Raw genomic sequence first — 26,255 nt, 5'->3', positions numbered from 1 at the left:
AGCTTGCCTTGAAAAATCAGAAGGTAAATCAATGTTATGACAGAAATCCGCTTTTTGGCATTTTCTCAGCGAGAAACAGTCATTTTCAACCTGAAACACAGGTAAGTGGTTTGGTGAGTCCAATAATGAAATGAGTCACTCAAATCAACTATATAGACTCCCTCCTTCAATTTTCTGACGTTTTCAATAGCTTGTCGTAAAAAATCAGAAGGTAAAACAGTGTTTTCACAAAAATCCGCTTTTAGCTGTATTTCAGCGAGAAACAGTCATTTTGTACCTGAAACACTGTAAGTGGTTTGGTGAGTCCAATAATGAAATGAGTCTCTCAAATCAACTACATAGACTCCTTTCTGACGTTTTCAATAGCTTGCCTTAAAAATTCAGAAGGTAAAACAATGTTATTACAGAAATCCGCTTGTTGGCATTTTCTAAGCGAGAAACAGTCATTTTGTACCTGAAACACTGTAAGTGGTTTGGTGAGTCCAATAATGAAATGAGGCTCTCAAATCAACTACATAGACTCCTTTCTCCAATTTTCTAACGTTTTCAATAGCTTGCCTTAAAAAATCAGAAGGTAAATCAATGTTATGACAGAAATCCGCTTTTTGGCATTTTCTCAGCGAGAAACAGTCATTTTGTACCTGAAACACTGTAAGTGGTTTGGTGAGTCCAATAATGAAATGAGTCTCTCAAATCAACTACTTAGACTCCTTTCTCCAATTTTCTGACGTTTTCAATAGCTTGCCTTAAAAAATCAGAAGGTAAATCAATGTTATGACAGAAATCCGCTTTTTGGCATTTTCTCAGCGAGAAGCAGTCATTTTGTACCTGAAACACTGTAAGTGGTTTGGTGAGTCCAATAATGAAATGAGTCTCTCAAATCAACTACATAGACTCCTTTCTCCAATTGTCTAACGTTTTCAATAGCTTGCCTTAAAAAATCAGAAGGTAAATCAATGTTATGACAGAAATCCGCTTTTTGGCATTTTCTCAGCCAGAAACAGTCATTTTGTACCTGAAACACTGTAAGTGGTTTGGTGAGTCCAATAATGAAATGAGTCTCTCAAATCAACTACATAGACTCCTTTCTCCAATTTTCTAACGTTTTCAATAGCTTGCCTTAAAAAATCAGAAGGTAAATCAATGTTATGACAGAAATCCGCCTTTTGGCATTTTCTCAGCGAGAAACAGTCATTTTGTACCTGAAACACTGTAAGTGGTTTGGTGAGTCCAATAATGAAATGAGTCTCTCGAATCAACTACATAGACTCCTTTCTCCAATTTTCTGACGTTTTCAATAGCTTGCCTTGAAAAATCAGAAGGTAAATAAATGTTATGACAGAAATCCGCTTTTTGGCATTTTCTCAGCGAGAAACAGTCATTTTGTACCTGAAACACTGTAAGTGGTTTGGTGAGTCCAATAATGAAATGAGTCTCTCAAATCAACTACATAGACTCCTTTCTCCAATTTTCTCACGTTTTCAATAGCTTGCCTTAAAAAATCAGAAGGTAAATCAATGTTATTACAGAAATCCGCTTTTTGGCAGTTTCTCAGCGAGAAACAGTCATTTTGTACCTGAAAGTAAGTAAGTGGTTTGGTGAGTCCAATAATGAAATGAGTCTCTCAAATCAACTACATAGACTCCTTTCTCCAATTTTCTAACGTTTTCAATAGCTTGCCTTAAAAAATCAGAAGGTAAATCAATGTTATTACAGAAATCCGCTTTTTGGCAGTTTCTCAGCGAGAAACAGTCATTTTGTACCTGAAAGTAAGTAAGTGGTTTGGTGAGTCCAATAATGAAATGAGTCTCTCAAATCAACTACATAGACTCCTTTCTCCAATTTTCTAACGTTTGCAATAGCTTGCATTAAAAAATCAGAAGGTAAATCAATGTTATGACAGAAATCCGCTTTTTGGCATTTTCTCAGCGAGAAACAGTCATTTTGTACCTGAAACACTGTAAGTGGTTTGGTGAGTCCAATAATGAAATGAGTCTCTCAAATTTACTACATAGAATCCTTTCTCCAATTTTCTGACGTTTTCAATAGCTTGCCTTAAAAAATCAGAAGGTAAATCAATGTTATGACAGAAATCCGCTTTTTGGCAGTTTCTCAGCGAGAAACAGTCATTTTGTACCTGAAACACTGTAAGTGGTTTGGTGAGTCCAATAATGAAATGAGTCCCTCAAATCAACTACATAGACTCCTTTCTCCAATTTTCTAACGTTTTCAATAGCTTGCATTAAAAAATCAGAAGGTAAATCAATGTTATGACAGAAATACGCTTTTTGGCATTTTCTCAGCGAGAAACAGTCATTTTGTACCTGAAACACTGTAAGTGGTTTGGTGAGTCCAATAATGAAATGAGTCTCTCAAATCAACTACATAGAATCCTTTCTCCAATTTTCTGACGTTTTCAATAGCTTGCCTTAAAAAATCAGAAGGTAAATCAATGTTATGACAGAAATCCGTTTTTTGGCATTTTCTCAGCGAGAAACAGTCATTTTGTACCTGAAACACTGTAAGTGGTTTGGTGAGTCCAATAATGAAATGAGTCCCTCAAATCAACTACATAGACTCCTTTCTCCAATTTTCTGACGTTTTCAATAGCTTGCCTTAAAAAATCAGAAGGTAAATCAATGTTATGACAGAAATCCGCTTTTTGGCATTTTCTCAGCGAGAAACAGTCATTTTATACCTGAAACACTGTAAGTGGTTTGGTGAGTCCAATAATGAAATGAGTCTCTCGAATCAACTACATAGACTCCTTTCTCCAATTTTCTGACGTTTTCAATAGCTTGCCTTGAAAAATCAGAAGGTAAATCAATGTTATGACAGAAATCCGCTTTTTGGCATTTTCTCAGCGAGAAACAGTCATTTTGTACCTGAAACACTGTAAGTGGTTTGGTGAGTCCAATAATGAAATGAGTCTCTCAAATCAACTACATAGACTCCTTTCTCCAATTTTCTGACGTTTTCAATAGCTTGCCTTGAAAAATCAGAAGGTAAATCAATGTTATGACAGAAATCCGCTTTTTGGCATTTTCTCAGCGAGAAACAGTCATTTTGTACCTGAAACACTGTAAGTGGTTTGGTGAGTCCAATAATGAAACGAGTCTCTCAAATCAACTACATAGACTCCTTTCTCCAATTTTCTGACGTTTTAAATAGCTTGCCTTTAAAAATCAGAAGGTAAATCAATGTTATGACAGAAATCCGCTTTTTGGCATTTTCTCATCGAGAAACAGTCATTTTGTACCTGAAACACTGTAAGTGGTTTGGTGAGTCAAATAATGAAATGAGTCTCTCAAATCAACTACATAGACTCCTTTCTCCAATTTTCCAACGTTTTCAATAGCTTGCCTTAAAAAATCAGAAGGTAAATCAATGTTATGACAGAAATCCGCTTTTTGGCATTTTCTCAGCGAGAAACAGTCATTTTGTACCTGAAACACTGTAAGTGGTTTGGTGAGTCCAATAATGAAATGAGTCGCTCAAATCAACTACATAGACTCATTTCTCCAATTTTCCGACAGTTTCAATAGCTTGCCTTGAAAAATCAGAAGGTAAATCAATGTTATGACAGAAATCCGCTTTTTGGCATTTTCTCAGCGAGAAACAGTCATTTTGTACCTGAAACACTGTAAGTGGTTTGGTGAGTCCAATAATGAAATGAGTCTCTCAAATCAACTACATAGACTCATTTCTCCAATTTTCCGACAGTTTCAATAGCTTGCCTTGAAAAATCAGAAGGTAAATCAATGTTATGACAGAAATCCGCTTTTTGGCATTTTCTCAGCGAGAAACAGTCATTTTGTACCTGAAACACTGTAAGTGGTTTGGTGAGTCCAATAATGAAATGAGTCCCTCAAATCAACTACATAGACACCTTTCTCCAATTTTCCAACGTTTTCAATAGCTTGCCTTGAAAAATCAGAAGGTAAATCAATGTTATGACAGAAATCCGTTTTTTGGCATTTTCTCAGCGAGAAACAGTCATTTTGTACCTGAAACACTGTAAGTGGTTTGGTGAGTCCAATAATGAAATGAGTCTCTCAAATCAACTACATAGACATCTTTCTCCAATTTTCTAACGTTTTCAATAGCTTGCCTTAAAAAATAAGAAGGTAAATCAATGTTATGACAGAAATCCGCTTTTTGGCATTTTCTCAGCGAGAAACAGTCATTTTGTACCTGAAACACTGTAAGTGGTTTGGTGAGTCTAATAATGAAATGAGTCGCTCAAATCAACTACATAGACACCTTTCTCCAATTTTCTAACGTTTTCAATAGCTTGCCTTAAAAAATCAGAAGGTAAATCAATGTTATGACAGAAATCCGCTTTTTGGCCTTTTCTCAGCGAGAAACAGTAATTTTGTACCTGAAACACTGTAAGTGGTTTGGTGAGTCCAATAATGAAATGAGTCTCTCAAATCAAACTACATAGACTCTTTTCTCCAATTTTCTGACGTTTTCAATAGCTTGCCTTAAAAAATCAGAAGGTAAATCAATGTTATGACAGAAATCCGCTTTTTGGCAGTTTTTCAGCGAGAAACAGTCATTTTGTACCTGAAACACTGTAAGTGGTTTGGTGAGTCCAATAATGAAATGAGTCCCTCAAATCAACTACATAGACTCCTTTCTCCAATTTTCTGACGTTTTCAATAGGTTGCCTTAAAAATTCAGAAGGTAAAACAATGTTATTACAGAAATCCGCTTTTTGGCATTTTCTCAGCGAGAAACAGTCACTTTGTACCTGAAACACTGTAAGTGGTTTGGTGAGTCCAATAATGAAATGAGTCTCTCAAATCAACTACATAGACACCTTTCTCCAATTTTCTAACGTTTTCAATAGCTTGCCTTGAAAAATCAGAAGGTAAATCAATGTTATGACAGAAATCCGCTTTTTGGCATTTTCTCAGCGAGAAAAAGTCATTTTGTACCTGAAACACTGTAAGTGGTTTGGTGAGTCCAATAATGATATGAGTCTCTCAAATCAAACTACATAGACTCTTTTCTCCAATTTTCTGACGTTTTCAATAGCTTGCCTTAAAAAATCAGAGGGTAAATCAATGTTATGACAGAAATCCGCTTTTTGGCAGTTTCTCAGCGAGAAACAGTCATTTTGTACCTGAAACACTGTAAGTGGTTTGGTGAGTCCAATAATGAAATGAGTCCCTCAAATCAACTACATAGACTCCTTTTTCCAATTTTCTAACGTTTTAAATAGCTTGCCTTAAAAAATCAGAAGGTAAAACAATGTTATTACAGAAATCCGCTTTTTGGCATTTTCTCAGCGAGAAACGGTCATTTTGTACCTGAAACACTGTAAGTGGTTTGGTGAGTCCAATAATGAAATGAGTCTCTCAAATCAACTACTTAGACTCCTTTCTCCAATTTTCTGACGTTTTCAATAGCTTGCCTTAAAAAATCAGAAGGTAAATCAATGTTATGACAGAAATCCGCTTTTTGGCAGTTTCTCAGCGAGAAACAGTCATTTTGTACCTGAAACACTGTAAGTGGTTTGGTGAGTCCAATAATGAAATGAGTCCCTCAAATCAACTACATAGACACCTTTCTCCAATTTTCTAACGTTTTCAATAGCTTGCCTTAAAAAATCAGAAGGCAAATCAATGTTATGACAGAAATCCGCTTTTTGGCATTTTCTCAGCGAGAAACAGTCATTTTGTACCTGAAACACTGTAAGTGGTTTGGTGAGTCCAATAATGAAATGAGTCCCTCAAATCAACTACATAGACACCTTTCTCCAATTTTCCAACGTTTTCAATAGCTTGCCTTAAAAAATCAGAAGGTAAATCAATGTTATGACAGAAATCCGCTTTTTGGCATTTTCTCAGCGAGAAACAGTCATTTTGTACCTGAAACACTGTAAGTGGTTTGGTGAGTCCAATAATGAAATGAGTCTCTCAAATCAACTACATAGACTCCTTTCTCCAATTTTCTGACGTTTTCCATAGCTTGCCTTAAAAAATCAGAAGGTAAATCAATGTTATGACAGAATTCCGCTTTTTGGCAGTTTCTCAGCGAGAAACAGTCATTTTGTACCTGAAACACTGTAAGTGGTTTGGTGAGTCCAATAATGAAATGAGTCTCTCAAATCAACTACATAGACTCCTTTCTCCAATTTTCTGACGTTTTCAATAGCTTGCCTTAAAAAATCAGAAGGTAGGATTCTTAATAGGACTAGCTGTTAATATCCCTAAAATATATCAGCACGATAACTCCTATCGGACATGACTGTGGGGTGGAGTTTGGACAGGATCGCGGGGCACCACCAAATCTACACGTCATCAGTTGTGTGCCTTGTCTTCATCAGGTGTTTGGGCCTCTTAACACAATACACCCTCTTCCAAGGTTGGCCTGCCACATGCTGATCAGACTTGGGTGTGTGTCATATGGTGGCACCCCGTGGTCATCAAACAGCCCATGTTGCATCCCTCCGTTTCAGCCACAGCCAGTGACTGCTCCGTTCGGCTGCTTTGGCAAGTTCTTTTATTGCCTTCCGCTGGGCCTGTCCTCTGATCCCAACTTCCTTCAGGAGCCGTGTGGTGGACCTGGCTACAAAGCCTCGGCAGCCAACCTCCACTGGCCACACCTTTACGTTCCATCCCCGCGCCTCAGCATCAGCTGCTAGGTTAGCATAACACAGCGTTTTTCTTTCAAATGCTTCGTCGATGTCCCACGGGACAGTCAGCTCCACAATGAAGACACGCCGGCAGGACTTGGACCAGAGGACCAAATCTGGGCGCAGGTTGGTTGCTGCGATTTCTGGCGGGAAAGTGAGCCTCTGGCTGAGGTCTACCCGCATTTCCCAATCCCGGGCTGTGTCCAGTGGGCCTGAGTTTGGAGGTGATGGCTTGGTTCTCCGTTTCTCCCCTTGTCGGACGAATGTTGTCTTCCGTGGGAGGGTGGTCTGGGTTTTGAAAGGCATGGCGTTGATGGTGACCCTCTTGTCCTCAAGTTCGGCAGCCAAGCCCTTCAACCCTTGGTTATGGCGCCAGGTGTATCTTCCTTGAGTCAGGCTGGTCTTGCAACCCACCAGGATGTGTTTGAGGGTTGCTGGGGCTGCACACTGCAGGCAGGCTGGGTCCTCTCCATACCAGAGATGTAGGTTGGTTGGAGAGGGCAGGACATCATAAGTGGCTCTGATGATGAAGCTGAGCCTATTAGCCTCCATGCTCCACATCTCATTCCACGTGATTTTCCTCCTCTCCACACCCTCCCACCTCATCCAGCGTCCTTGCTGGGCTTGGGAGACTGCCTTGGCACACCTGGCTGCCTCCCCCTGGTTGCGCACCTCCTCAACCACCATGTGTCGCCGTTCAGACGGAGTAGCCTTTTGCCAAGCGGGTGTTGTTGCTTCCAGGCCAAGACCCCCTCTGCCATGTTGGACTCGTCCCACTATATCCCGGTGTCTGAGGGTGGTCTTTGCCACTGCTACTGCTGCAGATGGTTTCCATTTCCTCCCTGTTGCCAGGTTTGGAGCCGCATCTCTGACGCATGGGTCCCGGGATTCTGTAAGAGTCATTTCCACCCTTGTTTTGGCACATTTGTACTCCTCCACCAGGCTTGAGATTGGAAGGGAGAGCGCTCCATTGCCATACAGGCCTATGCTGGAAAGGCATCTCGGCAGTCCAAGCCACTTCCTCACTTGGGCATTCACCAGTCTCTCAAGCCGATTGACATGAGATAAGGTGACCTCATAGATGGAAATTGGCCACATGAGGCGAGGTAGCAGCCCAAACTTAAAGCACCATAGCTTCAATTTTCCAGGGAGAGCAGTGTTGTTAATCTGCTTGAGGCCGCTGATTGTATCCTGCCTGAGTTGTTCCACCTGCTCAGAGTCTTTAAGTTCTGCGCTATACCATCGGCCAAGGCTTTTGATAGGCTTCTCCAGAACTGTTGGGATTGGCTGGTCGTCCACATAGAAACTTGCATTGGTGAGCTTACCTTTGACAATGGAGATGCTACGGGATTTGCTGGGTTTAATCTCCATTCGTGCCCATTTGATGTTTCCCCGGAGTTTCTCCAGCAGACGTTTGGTACATGCGACCGTTGTTGTTATTGTCGTCATCTCGTCCATGTACGCCCTGATTGGGGGAAGACGGAGCCCGCTCTTCAATCGTTCTCCTCCAACCACCCATCGTGATGCACGAATAAGTAGCTCCATTGCCATTGTAAACACCAGTGGCGAGATGGTGCAGCCCGCCATAATGCCTATCTCAAGGTGCTGCCAGGCAGTTGTACTATCCTGTGCTGTAACACAGAATTGGAGATCCTGGAAGTAGGCTTTGACTAGACTTGTGATGCCCTCTGGCACTTGAAAGAAGTTGAACGCTGTCCACAAGATCTCATGAGGCACTGACCCGAAGGCATTGGCAAGATCTAAAAACACCACATGCAGGTCTTTCTTCTCCTTCTTGGCCGTCTGTACTTGGTGCCCGATGACATTTGTGTGTTCCAAGCAACCTGAGAACCCACTTATCCCTGCCTTTTGCACTGAGGTGTCAACAAAGTTGTTCGCCAGCAGGAATGCTGAGAGCCTACGGGCCACGACACTGAAGAAAATCTTTCCTTCCACATTGAGAAGGCTGATCTGGCGAAACTGCTCGATGGTTGAGGAATTCTTCTCTTTGGGAATCAGGATCCCTCCTGCCCGTCGCCATGCCTTTGGTATCATTCCTTTTTCCCATGCCACTTTCATAAGCTTCCAGAGGTATTTCAAGACGCCTGGCGTGTTCTTATACACCGTGTATGGAATGCCGTTGGGCCCCGGGGCTGAAGCTGTTCTTGCCCGTTTTACTGTGCTCTCAACTTCGCTCCATGTGGGGGGCCTTGTTTCCATCTGGTGCTCAGGTGGTTGGATGGGTGGCATATCCTCCGGAATGCTGGCTGGCACATGCCTCTGTTTGTCGGAGTAGGTCTTCCGAAGATGTTCTTCCAGTTCTCTTATGGGTACTTTGAGGGTCCCAGATTTATCCCTGACAAAGAGGTCCTTAACAAATTTATAGGGATCTCTGTAGAAGGCAGTCCTCGTTCGCTCTCTCTTCTTATGTTGCCTTCTCAGGCATTCTGCTCTTCGCAGTGCTGCCAGACGCTGCTTGATGTCGCCCTGTAGTGCCCCAAGGCCTTTCCTTTCCACTTCCGTGGCCTTCTTCCATTGTTTCCTCAGGCACCTCCTTTCTTTCACGAGTCTCTGAATCTCTTGTTGTCTCCTGGACTTGAGATGAGCAGATGGTTCCTTCTGTGTCTGCAAGTTCTCACGTTTCACACCAAATCTCTCTGCTCCATAGCTATAAATGGTCTCTCCGATCTTGTCCAGTTTTTTCTCCACACCCCCTTTCAGACCTTCTAAAAGGTGGACGAGGTCTGTGTCTGTGGTTTCCCACTCCTTTTTCTGACAGGATTTAGGCCACAAGATTTGAGGTTTTCGTCCAGTCAGCCTCCGCTCTACTGCTGTCTGTGGCTGGATGGGCTCTGGGCTGATGTTCATAAATGGATCTGTGCTTGATTGAGCTTCGTCTGGGGTTCTGATACCCTGTGGACTGTGGTGAATATCCTGCCATTGGGCTTCACTCGACTGATTTGCCCTACCTCTAAGGAAGTAATGGTCAATGCGAGGCCCCTTGCTAAGCTCTCTCAGACACTTGAAACAATGTTATTACAGAAATCCGCTTTTTGGCAGTTTCTCAGCGAGAAACAGTCATTTTGAACCTGAAACACTGTAAGTGGTTTGGTGAGTCCAATAATGAAGGGGCCTTGAAAAATCAGAAGGTAAATCAATGTTATGACAGAAATCCGCTTTTTGGCATTTTCTCAGCGAGAAACAGTCATTTTGTACCTGAAACACTGTAAGTGGTTTGGTGAGTCCAATAATGAAATGAGTCTCTCAAATCAACTACATAGACTCCTTTCTCCAATTTTCCGACATTTTCAATAGCTTGCCTTGAAAAATCAGAAGGTAAATCAATGTTATGACAGAAATCCGCTTTTTGGCATTTTCTCAGCGAGAAACAGTCATTTTGTACCTGAAACACTGTAAGTGGTTTGTTTAGTCCAATAATGAAATGAGTCCCTCAAATCAACTACATAGACACCTTTCTCCAATTTTCCAACGTTTTCAATAGCTTGCCTTAAAAAATCAGAAGGTAAATCAATGTTATGACAGAAATCCGCTTTTTGGCATTTTCTCAGCGAGAAACAGTCATTTTGTACCTGAAACACTGTAAGTGGTTTGGTGAGTCCAATAATGAAATGAGTCTCTCAAATCAACTACATAGAAACCTTTCTCCAATTTTCTAACGTTTTCAATAGCTTGCCTTAAAAAATCAGAAGGTAAATCAATGTTATGACAGAAATCCGCTTTTTGGCATTTTCTCAGCGAGAAACAGTCATTTTGTACCTGAAACACTGTAAGTGGTTTGGTGAGTCCAATAATGAAATGAGTCCCTCAAATCAACTACATAGACACCTTTCTCCAATTTTCCAACGTTTTCAATAGCTTGCCTTAAAAAATCAGAAGGTAAATCAATGTTATGACAGAAATCCGCTTTTTGGCATTTTCTCAGCGAGAAACAGTCATTTTGTACCTGAAACACTGTAAGTGGTTTGGTGAGTCCAATAATGAAATGAGTCTCTCAAATCAACTACATAGACTCCTTTCTCCAATTTTATGACGTTTTCAATAGCTTGCCTTGAAAAATCAGAAGGTAAATCAATGTTATGACAGAAATCCGCTTTTTGGCATTTTCTCAGCGAGAAACAGTCATTTTGTACCTGAAACACTGTAAGTGGTTTGGTGAGTCCAATAATGAAATGAGTCTCTCAAATCAACTACATAGACACCTTTCTCCAATTTTCTAACGTTTTCAATAGCTTGCCTTGAAAAATCAGCAGGTAAATCAATGTTATGACAGAAATCCGCTTTTTGGCATTTTCTCAGCGAGAAAGTCATTTTGTACCTGAAACACTGTAAGTGGTTTGGTGAGTCCAATAATGAAATGAGTCTCTCAAATCAACTACTTAGACTCCTTTCTCCAATTTTCTGACGTTTTCAATAGCTTGCCTTAAAAAATCAGAAGGTAAATCAATGTTATGACAGAAATCCGCTTTTTGGCAGTTTCTCAGCGAGAAACAGTCATTTTGTACCTGAAACACTGTAAGTGGTTTGGTGAGTCCAATAAAGAAATGAGTCCCTCAAATCAACTACTTAGACTCCTTTCTCCAATTTTCTGACGTTTTCAATAGCTTGCCTTGAAAAATCAGAAGGTAAATCAATGTTATGACAGAAATCCGCTTTTTGGCATTTTCTCAGCGAGAAAGTCATTTTGTACCTGAAACACTGTAAGTGGTTTGGTGAGTCCAATAATGAAATGAGTCCCTCAAATCAACTACATAGACACCTTTCTCCAATTTTCTAACGTTTTCAATAGCTTGCCTTAAAAAATCAGAAGGTAAATCAATGTTATGACAGAGATCCGCTTTTTGGCAGTTTCTCAGCGAGAAACAGTCATTTTGTACCTGAAACACTGTACGTGGTTTGGTGAGTCCAATAATGAAATGAGTCTCTCAAATCAACTACATAGACTCCTTTCTCCAATTTTATGACGTTTTCAATAGCTTGCCTTGAAAAATCAGAAGGTAAATCAATGTTATGACAGAAATCCGCTTTTTGGCATTTTCTCAGCGAGAAACAGTCATTTTGTACCTGAAACACTGTAAGTGGTTTGGTGAGTCCAATAATGAAATGAGTCCCTCAAATCAACTACTTAGTCTCCTTTCTCCAATTTTCTGACGTTTTCAATAGCTTGCCTTGAAAAATCAGCAGGTAAATCAATGTTATGACAGAAATCCGCTTTTTGGCATTTTCTCAGCGAGAAAGTCATTTTGTACCTGAAACACTGTAAGTGGTTTGGTGAGTCCAATAATGAAATGAGTCCCTCAAATCAACTACATAGACACCTTTTTCCAATTTTCTAACGTTTTCAATAGCTTGCCTTAAAAAATCAGAAGGTAAATCAATGTTATGACAGAAATCCGCTTTTTGGCCTTTTCTCAGCGAGAAACAGTCATTTTGTACCTGAAACACTGTAAGTGGTTTGGTGAGTCCAATAATGAAATGAGTCTCTCAAATCAAACTACATAGACTCTTTTCTCCAATTTTCTGACGTTTTCAATAGCTTGCCTTAAAAAATCAGAAGGTAAATCAATGTTATGACAGAAATCCGCTTTTTGGCAGTTTCTCAGCGAGAAACAGTCATTTTGTACCTGAAACACTGTAAGTGGTTTGGTGAGTCCAATAATGAAATGAGTCTCTCAAATCAACTACATAGACTCCTTTCTCCAATTTTCTGACGTTTTCAATAGGTTGCCTTAAAAATTCAGAAGGTAAAACAATGTTATTACAGAAATCCGCTTTTTGGCATTTTCTCAGTGAGAAACAGTCACTTTGTACCTGAAACACTGTAAGTGGTTTGGTGAGTCCAATAATGAAATGAGTCTCTCAAATCAACTACATAGACACCTTTCTCCAATTTTCTAACGTTTTCAATAGCTTGCCTTGAAAAATCAGAAGGTAAATCAATGTTATGACAGAAATCCGCTTTTTGGCATTTTTTCAGCGAGAAACAGTCATTTTGTACCTGTAAGTGGTTTGGTGAGTCCAATAATGATATGAGTCTCTCAAATCAAACTACATAGACTCTTTTCTCCAATTTTCTGACGTTTTCAATAGCTTGCCTTTAAAAATCAGAAGGTAAATCAATGTTATGACAGAAATCCGCTTTTTGGCAGTTTCTCAGCGAGAAACAGTCATTTTGTACCTGAAACACTGTAAGTGGTTTGGTGAGTCCAATAATGAAATGAGTCCCTCAAATCAACTACATAGACACCTTTCTCCAATTTTCTGACGTTTTCAATAGGTTGCCTTAAAAATTCAGAAGGTAAAACAATGTTATTACAGAAATCCGCTTTTTGGCATTTTCTCAGCGATAAACGGTCATTTTGTACCTGAAACACTGTAAGTGGTTTGGTGAGTCCAATAATGAAATGAGTCTCTCAAATCAACTACTTAGACTCCTTTCTCCAATTTTCTGACGTTTTCAATAGCTTGCCTTAAAAAATCAGAAGGTTAATCAATGTTATGACAGAAATCCGCTTTTTGGCATTTTCTCAGCGAGAAAGTCATTTTGTACCTGAAACACTGTAAGTGGTTTGGTGAGTCCAATAATGAAATGAGTCCCTCAAATCAACTACATAGACACCTTTCTCCAATTTTCTAACGTTTTCAATTGCTTGCCTTAAAAAATCAGAAGGTAAATCAATGTTATGACAGAGATCCGCTTTTTGGCAGTTTCTCAGCGAGAAAGTCATTTTGTACCTGAAACACTGTAAGTGGTTTGGTGAGTCCAATAATGAAATGAGTCCCTCAAATCAACTACATAGACACCTTTCTCCAATTTTCTAACGTTTTCAATAGCTTGCCTTAAAAAATCAGAAGGTAAATCAATGTTATGACAGAGATCCGCTTTTTTGCAGTTTCTCAGCGAGAAACAGTCATTTTGTACCTGAAACACTGTAAGTGGTTTGGTGAGTCCAATAATGAAATGAGTCTCTCAAATCAACTACATAGACTCCTTTCTCCAATTTTCGGACGTTTTCAATAGCTTGCCTTAAAAAATCAGAAGGTAAATCAATGTTATGACAGAAATCCGCTTTTTGGCATATTCTCAGCGAGAAACAGTCATTTTGTACCTGAAACACTGTAAGTGGTTTGGTGAGTCCAATAATGAAATGAGTCTCTCAAATCAACTACATAGACTCCTTTCTCCAATTTTCTAACGTTTTCAATAGCTTGCCTTAAAAAATCAGAAGGTAAATCAATGTTATGACAGAAATCCGCTTTTTGGCATTTTCTCAGCGAGAAACAGTCATTTTGTACCTGAAACACTGTAAGTGGTTTGGTGAGTCCAATAATGAAATGAGTCTCTCAAATCAACTACATAGACTCCTTTCTCCAATTTTCTGACGTTTTCAATAGCTTGCCTTAAAAAATCAGAAGGTAAAACAATGTTATTACAGAAATCCGCTTTTTTGCATTTTCTCAGCGAGAAACGGTCATTTTGTACCTGAAACACTGTAAGTGGTTTGGTGAGTCCAATAATGAAATGAGTCGTTTAAATCAACTACATAGACTACTTTCTCCAATTTTCTGACGTTTTCAATAGCTTGCCTTAAAAAATCAGAAGGTAGGATTCTTAATAGGACTAGCTGTTAATATCCCTAAAATATATCAGCACGATAACTCCTATCGGACATGACTGTGGGGTGGAGTTTGGACAGGATCGCGGGGCACCACCAAATCTACACGTCATCAGTTGTGTGCCTTGTCTTCATCAGGTGTTTCGGCCTCTTAACACAATACACCCTCTTCCAAGGTTGGCCTGCCACAGGCTGATCAGACCTGGGTGTGTGTCATATGGTGGCACCCCGTGGTCATCAAACAGCCCATGTTGCATCCCTCCGTTTCAGCCACAGCCAGTGACTGCTCCGTTCGGCTGCTTTGGCAAGTTCTTTTATTGCCTTCCGCTGGGCCTGTCCTCTGATCCCAACTTCCTTCAGGAGCCGTGTGGTGGACCTGGCTACAAAGCCTCGGCAGCCAACCTCCACTGGCCACACCTTTACGTTCCATCCCCGCGCCTCAGCATCAGCTGCTAGGTTAGCATAACGCAGCCTTTTTCTTTCGAATGCTTCGTCGATGTTATCCTCCCACGGGACAGTCAGCTCCACAATGAAGACACGCCGGCAGGACTTGGACCAGAGGACCAAATCTGGGCGCAGGTTGGTTGCTGCGATTTCTGGCGGGAAAGTGAGCCTCTGGCTGAGGTCTACCCGCATTTCCCAATCCCGGGCTGTGTCCAGTGGGCCTGAGTTTGGAGGTGATGGCTTGGTTCTCCGTTTCTCCCCTTGTCGGACGAATGTTGTCTTCCGTGGGAGGGTGGTCTGGGTTTTGAAAGGCATGGCGTTGATGGTGACCCTCTTGTCCTCAAGTTCGGCAGCCAAGCCCTTCAACCCTTGGTTATGGCGCCAGGTGTATCTTCCTTGAGTCAGGCTGGTCTTGCAACCCACCAGGATGTGTTTGAGGGTTGCTGGGGCTGCACACTGCAGGCAGGCTGGGTCCTCTCCATACCAGAGATGTAGGTTGGTTGGAGAGGGCAGGACATCATAAGTGGCTCTGATGATGAAGCTGAGCCTATTAGCCTCCATGCTCCACATCTCATTCCACGTGATTTTCCTCCTCTCCACACCCTCCCACCTCATCCAGCGTCCTTGCTGGGCTTGGGAGACTGCCTTGGCACACCTGGCTGCCTCCCCCTGGTTGCGCACCTCCTCAACCACCATGTGTCGCCGTTCAGACGGAGTAGCCTTTTGCCAAGCGGGTGTTGTTGCTTCCAGGCCAAGACCCCCTCTGCCATGTTGGACTCGTCCCACTATATCCCGGTGTCTGAGGGTGGTCTTTGCCACTGCTACTGCTGCAGATGGTTTCCATTTCCTCCCTGTTGCCAGGTTTGGAGCCGCATCTCTGACGCATGGGTCCCGGGATTCTGTAAGAGTCATTTCCACCCTTGTTTTGGCACATTTGTACTCCTCCACCAGGCTTGAGATTGGAAGGGAGAGCGCTCCATTGCCATACAGGCCTATGCTGGAAAGGCATCTCGGCAGTCCAAGCCACTTCCTCACTTGGGCATTCACCAGTCTCTCAAGCCGATTGACATAAGATAAGGTGACCTCATAGATGGAAATTGGCCACATGAGGCGAGGTAGCAGCCCAAACTTAAAGCACCATAGCTTCAATTTTCCAGGGAGAGCAGTGTTGTTAATCTGCTTGAGGCCGCTGATTGTATCCTGCCTGAGTTGTTCCACCTGCTCAGAGTCTTTAAGTTCTGCGCTATACCATCGGCCAAGGCTTTTGATAGGCTTCTCCAGAACTGTTGGGATTGGCTGGTCGTCCACATAGAACCTTGCATTGGTGAGCTTACCTTTGACAATGGAGATGCTACGGGATTTGCTGGGTTTAATCTCCATTCGTGCCCATTTGATGTTTCCGCGGAGTTTCTCCAGCAAACGTTTGGTACATGCGACCGTTGTTGTTATTGTCGTCATGTCGTCCATGTACGCCCTGATTGGGGGAAGACGGAGCCCGCTCTTCAATCGTTCTCCTCCAACCACCCATCGTGATGCACGAATAAGTAGCTCCATTGCCATTGTAAACACCAGTGGCGAGATGGTGCAGCCCGCCATAATGCCTATCTCAAGGTGCTGCCAGGCAGTTGTACTATCCTGTGCTGTAACACAGAATTGGAGATCCTGGAAGTAGGCTTTGACTAGACTTGTGATGCCCTCTGGCACTTGAAAGAAGTTGAACGCTGTCCACAAGATCTCATGAGGCACTGACCCGAAGGCATTGGCAAGATCTAAAAACACCACATGCAGGTCTTTCTTCTCCTTCTTGGCCGTCTGTACTTGGTGCCCGATGACATTTGTGTGTTCCAAGTAACCTGAGAACCCACTCATCCCTGCCTTTTGCACTGAGGTGTCAACAAAGTTTTTCGCCAGCAGGAATGCTGAGAGCCTACGGGCCACGACACTGAAGAAAATCTTTCCTTCCACATTGAGAAGGCTGATCTGGCGAAACTGCTCGATGGTTGAGGAATTCTTCTCTTTGGGAATCAGGACCCCTCCTGCCCGTCGCCATGCCTTTGGTATCATTCCTTTTTCCCATGCCACTTTCATAAGCTTCCAGAGGTATTTCAAGATGCCTGGCGTGTTCTTATACACCCTGTATGGAATGCCGTTGGGCCCCGGGGCTGAAGCTGTTCTTGCCCGTTTTACTGTGCTCTCAACTTCGCTCCATGTGGGGGGCCTTGTTTCCATCTGGTGCTCAGGTGGTTGGATGGGTGGCATATCCTCCGGAATGCTGGCTGGCACATGCCTCTGTTTGTCGGAGTAGGTCTTCCGAAGATGTTCTTCCAGTTCTCTTATGGGTACTTTGAGGGTCCCAGATTTCTCCCTGACAAAGAGGTCCTTAACAAATTTATAGGGATCTCTGTAGAAGGCAGTCCTCGTTCGCTCTCTCTTCTTATGTTGCCTTCTCAGGCTTTCTGCTCTTCGCAGTGCTGCCAGACGCTGCTTGATGTCGCCCTGTAGTGCCCCAAGGCCTTTCCTTTCCACTTCCGTGGCCTTCTTCCATGGTTTCCTCAGGCACCTCCTTTCTTTCACGAGTCTCTGAATCTCTTGTTGTCTCCTGGACTTGAGATGAGCAGATGGTTCCTTCTGTGTCTGCAAGTTCTCACGTTTCACACCAAATCTCTCTGCTCCATAGCTATAAATGGTCTCTCCGATCTTGTCCAGTTTTTTCTCCACACCCCCTTTCAGACCTTCTAAAAGGTGGACGAGGTCTGTGTCTGTGGTTTCCCACTCCTTTTTCTGACAGGATTTAGGCCACAAGATTTGAGGTTTTCGTCCAGTCAGCCTCCGCTCTACTGCTGTCTGTGGCTGGATGGGCTCTGGGCTGATGTTCATAAATGGATCTGTGCTTGATTGAGCTTCGTCTGGGGTTCTGATACCCTGTGGACTGTGGTGAATATCCTGCCACTGGGCTTCACTCGACTGATTTGCCCTACCTCTAAGGAAGTAATGGTCAATGCGAGGCCCCTTGCTAAGCTCTCTCAGACACTTGAAACAATGTTATTACAGAAATCCGCTTTTTGGCATTTTCTCAGCGAGAAACAGTCATTTTGTACCTGAAACACTGTAAGTGGTTTGGTGAGTCCAATAATGAAATGAGTCTCTCAAATCAACTACATAGACACCTTTCTCCAATTTTCTAACGTTTTCAATAGCTTGCCTTAAAAAATCAGAAGGTAAAACAATGTTATTACAGAAATCCGCTTTTTGGCAGTTTCTCAGCGAGAAACAGTCATTTTGAACCTGAAACACTGTAAGTGGTTTGGTGAGTCCAATAATGAAATGAGTCTCTCAAATCAACTACATAGACTCCTTTCTCCAATTTTCTGACGTTTTCAATAGCTTGCCTTGAAAAATCAGAAGGTAAATCAATGTTATGACAGAAATCCGCTTTTTGGCATTTTCTCAGCGAGAAACAGTCATTTTGTACCTGAAACACTGTAAGTGGTTTGGTGAGTCCAATAATGAAATGAGTCTCTCAAATCAACTACATAGACTCCTTTCTCCAATTTTCTGACGTTTTCAATAGCTTGCCTTAAAAAATCAGAAGGTAAAACAATGTTATGACAGAAATCCGCTTTTTGGCATTTTCTCAGCGAGAAACGGTCATTTTGTACCTGAAACACTGTAAGTGGTTTGGTGAGTCCAATAATGAAATGAGTCTCTCAAATCAACTACATAGACTCCTTTCTCCAATTTTCTGACGTTTTCAATAGCTTGCCTTAAAAAATCAGAAGGTAAAACAATGTTATTACAGAAATCCGCTTTTTGGCATTTTCTCAGCGAGAAACGGTCATTTTGTACCTGAAACACTGTAAGTGGTTTGGTGAGTCCAATAATGAAATGAGTCTCTCAAATCAACTACATAGACTCCTTTCTCCAATTTTCTGACGTTTTCAATAGCTTGCCTTAAAAAATCAGAAGGTAAATCAATGTTATGACAGAAATCCGCTTTTTGGCAGTTTCTCAGCGAGAAACAGTCATTTTGTACCTGAAACACTGTAAGTGGTTTGGTGAGTCCAATAATGAAATGAGTCTCTCAAATCAACTACATAGACTCCTTTCTCCAATTTTCTGACGTTTTCAATAGCTTGCCTTGATAAATCAGCAGGTAAATCAATGTTATGACAGAAATCCGCTTTTTGGCATTTTCTCAGCGAGAAAGTCATTTTGTACCTGAAACACTGTAAGTGGTTTGGTGAGTCCAATAATGAAATGAGTCCCTCAAATCAACTACATAGACACCTTTCTCCAATTTTCCAACGTTTTCAATAGCTTGCCTTAAAAAATCAGAAGGTAAATCAATGTTATGACAGAAATCCGCTTTTTGGCATTTTCTCAGCGAGAAACAGTCATTTTGTACCTGAAACACTGTAAGTGGTTTGGTGAGTCTAATAATGAAATGAGTCGCTCAAATCAACTACATAGACACCTTTCTCCAATTTTCTAACGTTTTCAATAGCTTGCCTTAAAAAATCAGAAGGTAAATCAATGTTATGACAGAAATCCGCTTTTTGGCCTTTTCTCAGCGAGAAACAGTCATTTTGTACCTGAAACACTGTAAGTGGTTTGGTGAGTCCAATAATGAAATGAGTCTCTCAAATCAAACTACATAGACTCTTTTCTCCAATTTTCTGACGTTTTCAATAGCTTGCCTTAAAAAATCAGAAGGTAAATCAATGTTATGACAGAAATCCGCTTTTTGGCAGTTTCTCAGCGAGAAACAGTCATTTTGTACCTGAAACACTGTAAGTGGTTTGGTGAGTCCAATAATGAAATGAGTCTCTCAAATCAACTACATAGACTCCTTTCTCCAATTTTCTGACGTTTTCAATAGGTTGCCTTAAAAATTCAGAAGGTAAAACAATGTTATTACAGAAATCCGCGTTTTGGCATTTTCTCAGCGAGAAACAGTCACTTTGTACCTGAAACACTGTAAGTGGTTTGGTGAGTCCAATAATGAAATGAGTCTCTCAAATCAACTACATAGACACCTTTCTCCAATTTTCTAACGTTTTCAATAGCTTGCCTTGAAAAATCAGAAGGTAAATCAATGTTATGACAGAAATCCGCTTTTTGGCATTTTCTCAGCGAGAAACAGTCATTTTGTACGTGAAACACTGTAAGTGGTTTGGTGAGTCCAATAATGATATGAGTCTCTCAAATCAAACTACATAGACTCTTTTCTCCAATTTTCTGACGTTTTCAATAGCTTGCCTTAAAAAATCAGAAGGTAAATCAATGTTATGACAGAAATCCGCTTTTTGGCAGTTTCTCAGCGAGAAACAGTCATTTTGTACCTGAAACACTGTAAGTGGTTTGGTGAGTCCAATAATGAAATGAGTCTCTCAAATCAACTACATAGACTCCTTTCTCCAATTTTCTGACGTTTTCAATAGCTTGCCTTGATAAATCAGCAGGTAAATCAATGTTATGACAGAAATCCGCTTTTTGGCATTTTCTCAGCGAGAAAGTCATTTTGTACCTGAAACACTGTAAGTGGTTTGGTGAGTCCAATAATGAAATGAGTCCCTCAAATCAACTACATAGACACCTTTCTCCAATTTTCCAACGTTTTCAATAGCTTGCCTTAAAAAATCAGAAGGTAAATCAATGTTATGACAGAAATCCGCTTTTTGGCATTTTCTCAGCGAGAGACAGTCATTTTGTACCTGAAACACTGTAAGTGGTTTGGTGAGTTTAATAATGAAATGAGTCGCTCAAATCAACTACATAGACACCTTTCTCCAATTTTCTAACGTTTTCAATAGCTTGCCTTAAAAAATCAGAAGGTAAATCAATGTTATGACAGAAATCCGCTTTTTGGCCTTTTCTCAGCGAGAAACAGTCATTTTGTACCTGAAACACTGTAAGTGGTTTGGTGAGTCCAATAATGAAATGAGTCTCTCAAATCAACTACTTAGACTCCTTTCTCCAATTTTCTGACGTTTTCAATAGCTTGCCTTGAAAAATCAGAAGGTAAAACAATGTTATTACAGAAATCCGCTTTTTGGCATTTTCTCAGCGAGAAACGGTCATTTTGTACTTGAAACACTGTAAGTGGTTTGGTGAGTCCAATAATGAAATGAGTCCCTCAAATCAACTACATAGACACCTTTCTCCAATTTTCTAACGTTTTCAATTGCTTGCCTTAAAAAATCAGAAGGTAAATCAATGTTATGACAGAGATCCGCTTTTTGGCAGTTTCTCAGCGAGAAACAGTCATTTTGTACCTGAAACACTGTAAGTGGTTTGGTGAGTCCAATAATGAAATGAGTCTCTCAAATCAACTACATAGACTCCTTTCTCCAATTTTCGGACGTTTTCAATAGCTTGCCTTAAAAAATCAGAAGGTAAATCAATGTTATGACAGAAATCCGCTTTTTGGCATTTTCTCAGCGAGAAACAGTCATTTTGTACCTGAAACACTGTAAGTGGTTTGGTGAGTCCAATAATGAAATGAGTCTCTCAAATCAACTACATAGACTCCTTTCTCCAATTTTCTAACGTTTTCAATAGCTTGCCTTAAAAAATCAGAAGGTAAATCAATGTTATGACAGAAATCCGCTTTTTGGCATTTTCTCAGCGAGAAACAGTCATTTTGTACCTGAAACACTGTAAGTGGTTTGGTGAGTCCAATAATGAAATGAGTCTCTCAAATCAACTACATAGACTCCTTTCTCCAATTTTCTGACGTTTTCAATAGCTTGCCTTAAAAAATCAGAAGGTAAAACAATGTTATTACAGAAATCCGCTTTTTGGCATTTTCTCAGCGAAAAACTGTCATTTTGTACCTGAAACACTGTAAGTGGTTTGGTGAGTCCAATAATGAAATGAGTCTCTCAAATCAACTACATAGACTCCTTTCTCCAATTTTCTGACGTTTTCCATAGCTTGCCTTAAAAAATCAGAAGGTAAATCAATGTTATGACAGAAATCCGCTTTTTGGCAGTTTCTCAGCGAGAAACAGTCATTTTGTACCTGAAACACTGTAAGTGGTTTGGTGAGTCCAATAATGAAATGAGTCGCTCAAATCAACTACATAGACTACTTTCTCCAATTTTCTGACGTTTTCAATAGCTTGCCTTAAAAAATCAGAAGGTAGGATTCTTAATAGGACTAGCTGTTAATATCCCTAAAATATATCAGCACGATAACTCCTATCGGACATGACTGTGGGGTGGAGTTTGGACAGGATCGCGGGGCACCACCAAATCTACACGTCATCAGTTGTGTGCCTTGTCTTCATCAGGTGTTTCGGCCTCTTAACACAATACACCCTCTTCCAAGGTTGGCCTGCCACAGGCTGATCAGACCTGGGTGTGTGTCATATGGTGGCACCCCGTGGTCATCAAACAGCCCATGTTGCATCCCTCCGTTTCAGCCACAGCCAGTGACTGCTCCGTTCGGCTGCTTTGGCAAGTTCTTTTATTGCCTTCCGCTGGGCCTGTCCTCTGATCCCAACTTCCTTCAGGAGCCGTGTGGTGGACCTGGCTACAAAGCCTCGGCAGCCAACCTCCACTGGCCACACCTTTACGTTCCATCCCCGCGCCTCAGCATCAGCTGCTAGGTTAGCATAACGCAGCCTTTTTCTTTCGAATGCTTCGTCGATGTTATCCTCCCACGGGACAGTCAGCTCCACAATGAAGACACGCCGGCAGGACTTGGACCAGAGGACCAAATCTGGGCGCAGGTTGGTTGCTGCGATTTCTGGCGGGAAAGTGAGCCTCTGGCTGAGGTCTACCCGCATTTCCCAATCCCGGGCTGTGTCCAGTGGGCCTGAGTTTGGAGGTGATGGCTTGGTTCTCCGTTTCTCCCCTTGTCGGACGAATGTTGTCTTCCGTGGGAGGGTGGTCTGGGTTTTGAAAGGCATGGCGTTGATGGTGACCCTCTTGTCCTCAAGTTCGGCAGCCAAGCCCTTCAACCCTTGGTTATGGCGCCAGGTGTATCTTCCTTGAGTCAGGCTGGTCTTGCAACCCACCAGGATGTGTTTGAGGGTTGCTGGGGCTGCACACTGCAGGCAGGCTGGGTCCTCTCCATACCAGAGATGTAGGTTGGTTGGAGAGGGCAGGACATCATAAGTGGCTCTGATGATGAAGCTGAGCCTATTAGCCTCCATGCTCCACATCTCATTCCACGTGATTTTCCTCCTCTCCACACCCTCCCACCTCATCCAGCGTCCTTGCTGGGCTTGGGAGACTGCCTTGGCACACCTGGCTGCCTCCCCCTGGTTGCGCACCTCCTCAACCACCATGTGTCGCCGTTCAGACGGAGTAGCCTTTTGCCAAGCGGGTGTTGTTGCTTCCAGGCCAAGACCCCCTCTGCCATGTTGGACTCGTCCCACTATATCCCGGTGTCTGAGGGTGGTCTTTGCCACTGCTACTGCTGCAGATGGTTTCCATTTCCTCCCTGTTGCCAGGTTTGGAGCCGCATCTCTGACGCATGGGTCCCAGGATTCTGTAAGAGTCATTTCCACCCTTGTTTTGGCACATTTGTACTCCTCCACCAGGCTTGAGATTGGAAGGGAGAGCGCTCCATTGCCATACAGGCCTATGCTGGAAAGGCATCTCGGCAGTCAAAGCCACTTCCTCACTTGGGCATTCACCAGTCTCTCAAGCCGATTGACATGAGATAAGGTGACCTCATAGATGGAAATTGGCCACATGAGGCGAGGTAGCAGCCCAAACTTAAAGCACCATAGCTTCAATTTTCCAGGGAGAGCAGTGTTGTTAATCTGCTTGAGGCCGCTGATTGTATCCTGCCTGAGTTGTTCCACCTGCTCAGAGTCTTTAAGTTCTGCGCTATACCATCGGCCAAGGCTTTTGATAGGCTTCTCCAGAACTGTTGGGATTGGCTGGTCGTCCACATAGAACCTTGCATTGGTGAGCTTACCTTTGACAATGGAGATGCTACGGGATTTGCTGGGTTTAATCTCCATTCGTGCCCATTTGATGTTTCCCCGGAGTTTCTCCAGCAGACGTTTGGTACATGCGACCGTTGTTGTTATTGTCGTCATGTCGTCCATGTACGCCCTGATTGGGGGAAGACGGAGCCCGCTCTTCAATCGTTCTCCTCCAACCACCCATCGTGATGCACGAATAAGTAGCTCCATTGCCATTGTAAACACCAGTGGCGAGATGGTGCAGCCCGCCATAATGCCTATCTCAAGGTGCTGCCAGGCAGTTGTACTATCCTGTGCTGTAACACAGAATTGGAGATCCTGGAAGTAGGCTTTGACTAGACTTGTGATGCCCTCTGGCACTTGAAAGAAGTTGAACGCTGTCCACAAGATCTCATGAGGCACTGACCCGAAGGCATTGGCAAGATCTAAAAACACCACATGCAGGTCTTTCTTCTCCTTCTTGGCCGTCTGTACTTGGTGCCCGATGACATTTGTGTGTTCCAAGTAACCTGAGAACCCGCTTATCCCTGCCTTTTGCACTGAGGTGTCAACAAAGTTGTTCGCCAGCAGGAATGCTGAGAGCCTACGGGCCACGACACTGAAGAAAATCTTTCCTTCCACATTGAGAAGGCTGATCTGGCGAAACTGCTCGATGGTTGAGGAATTCTTCTCTTTGGGAATCAGGATCCCTCCTGCCCGTCGCCATGCCTTTGGTATCATTCCTTTTTCCCATGCCACTTTCACAAGCTTCCAGAGGTATTTCAAGATGCCTGGCGTGTTCTTATACACCCTGTATGGAATGCCGTTGGGCCCCGGGGCTGAAGCTGTTCTTGCCCGTTTTACTGTGCTCTCAACTTCGCTCCATGTGGGGGGCCTTGTTTCAATCTGGTGCTCAGGTGGTTGGATGGGTGGCATATCCTCCGGAATGCTGGCTGGCACATGCCTCTGTTTGTCGGAGTAGGTCTTCCGAAGATGTTCTTCCAGTTCTCTTATGGGTACTTTGAGGGTCCCAGATTTCTCCCTGACAAAGAGGTCCTTAACAAATTTATAGGGATCTCTGTAGAAGGCAGTCCTCGTTCGCTCTCTCTTCTTATGTTGCCTTCTCAGGCATTCTGCTCTTCGCAGTGCTGCCAGACGCTGCTTGATGTCGCCCTGTAGTGCCCCAAGGCCTTTCCTTTCCACTTCCGTGGCCTTCTTCCATGGTTTCCTCAGGCACCTCCTTTCTTTCACGAGTCTCTGAATCTCTTGTTGTCTCCTGGACTTGAGATGAGCAGATGGTTCCTTCTGTGTCTGCAAGTTCTCACGTTTCACACCAAATCTCTCTGCTCCATAGCTATAAATGGTCTCTCCGATATTGTCCAGTTTTTTCTCCACACCCCCTTTCAGACCTTCTAAAAGGTGGACGAGGTCTGTGTCTGTGGTTTCCCACTCCTTTTTCTGACAGGATTTAGGCCACAAGATTTGAGGTTTTCGTCCAGTCAGCCTCCGCTCTACTGCTGTCTGTGGCTGGATGGGCTCTGGGCTGATGTTCATAAATGGATCTGTGCTTGATTGAGCTTCGTCTGGGGTTCTGATACCCTGTGGACTGTGGTGAATATCCTGCCATTGGGCTTCACTCGACTGATTTGCCCTACCTCTAAGGAAGTAATGGTCAATGCGAGGCCCCTTGCTAAGCTCTCTCAGACACTTGAAACAATGTTATTACAGAAATCCGCTTTTTGGCATTTTCTCAGCGAGAAACAGTCATTTTGTACCTGAAACACTCTAAGTGGTTTGGTGAGTCCAATAATGAAATGAGTCTCTCAAATCAACTACATAGACTCCTTTCTCCAATTTTCCGACATTTTCAATAGCTTGCCTTGAAAAATCAGAAGGTAAATCAATGTTATGACAGAAATCCGCTTTTTGGCATTTTCTCAGCGAGAAACAGTCATTTTGTACCTGAAACACTGTAAGTGGTTTGGTGAGTCCAATAATGAAATGAGTCTCTCAAATCAACTACATAGACTCCTTTCTCCAATTTTCTAACGTTTTCAATAGCTTGCCTTAAAAAATCAGAAGGTAAATCAATGTTATGACAGAAATCCGCTTTTTGGCATTTTCTCAGCGAGAAACAGTCATTTTGTACCTGAAACACTGTAAGTGGTTTGGTGAGTCCAATAATGAAATGAGTCTCTCAAATCAACTACATAGACTCCTTTCTCCAATTTTCTAACGTTTTCAATAGCTTGCCTTAAAAAATCAGAAGGTAAATCAATGTTATGACAGAAATCCGCTTTTTGGCATTTTCTCAGCGAGAAACAGTCATTTTGTACCTGAAACACTGTAAGTGGTTTGGTGAGTCCAATAATGAAATGAGTCTCTCAAATCAACTACATAGACTCCTTTCTCCAATTTTCCGACATTTTCAATAGCTTGCCTTGAAAAATCAGAAGGTAAATCAATGTTATGACAGAAATCCGCTTTTTGGCATTTTCTCAGCGAGAAACAGTCATTTTGTACCTGAAACACTGTAAGTGGTTTGGTGAGTCCAATAATGAAATGAGTCTCTCAAATCAACTACATAGACTCCTTTCTCCAATTTTCC

The sequence above is a fragment of the Cololabis saira genome, unplaced genomic scaffold (assembly GCF_033807715.1).
Source record: "Cololabis saira isolate AMF1-May2022 unplaced genomic scaffold, fColSai1.1 scf038, whole genome shotgun sequence".
Classification (NCBI taxonomy): Eukaryota; Metazoa; Chordata; class Actinopteri; order Beloniformes; family Belonidae; genus Cololabis; species Cololabis saira.
This window is presented reverse-complemented; position numbering follows the sequence as displayed.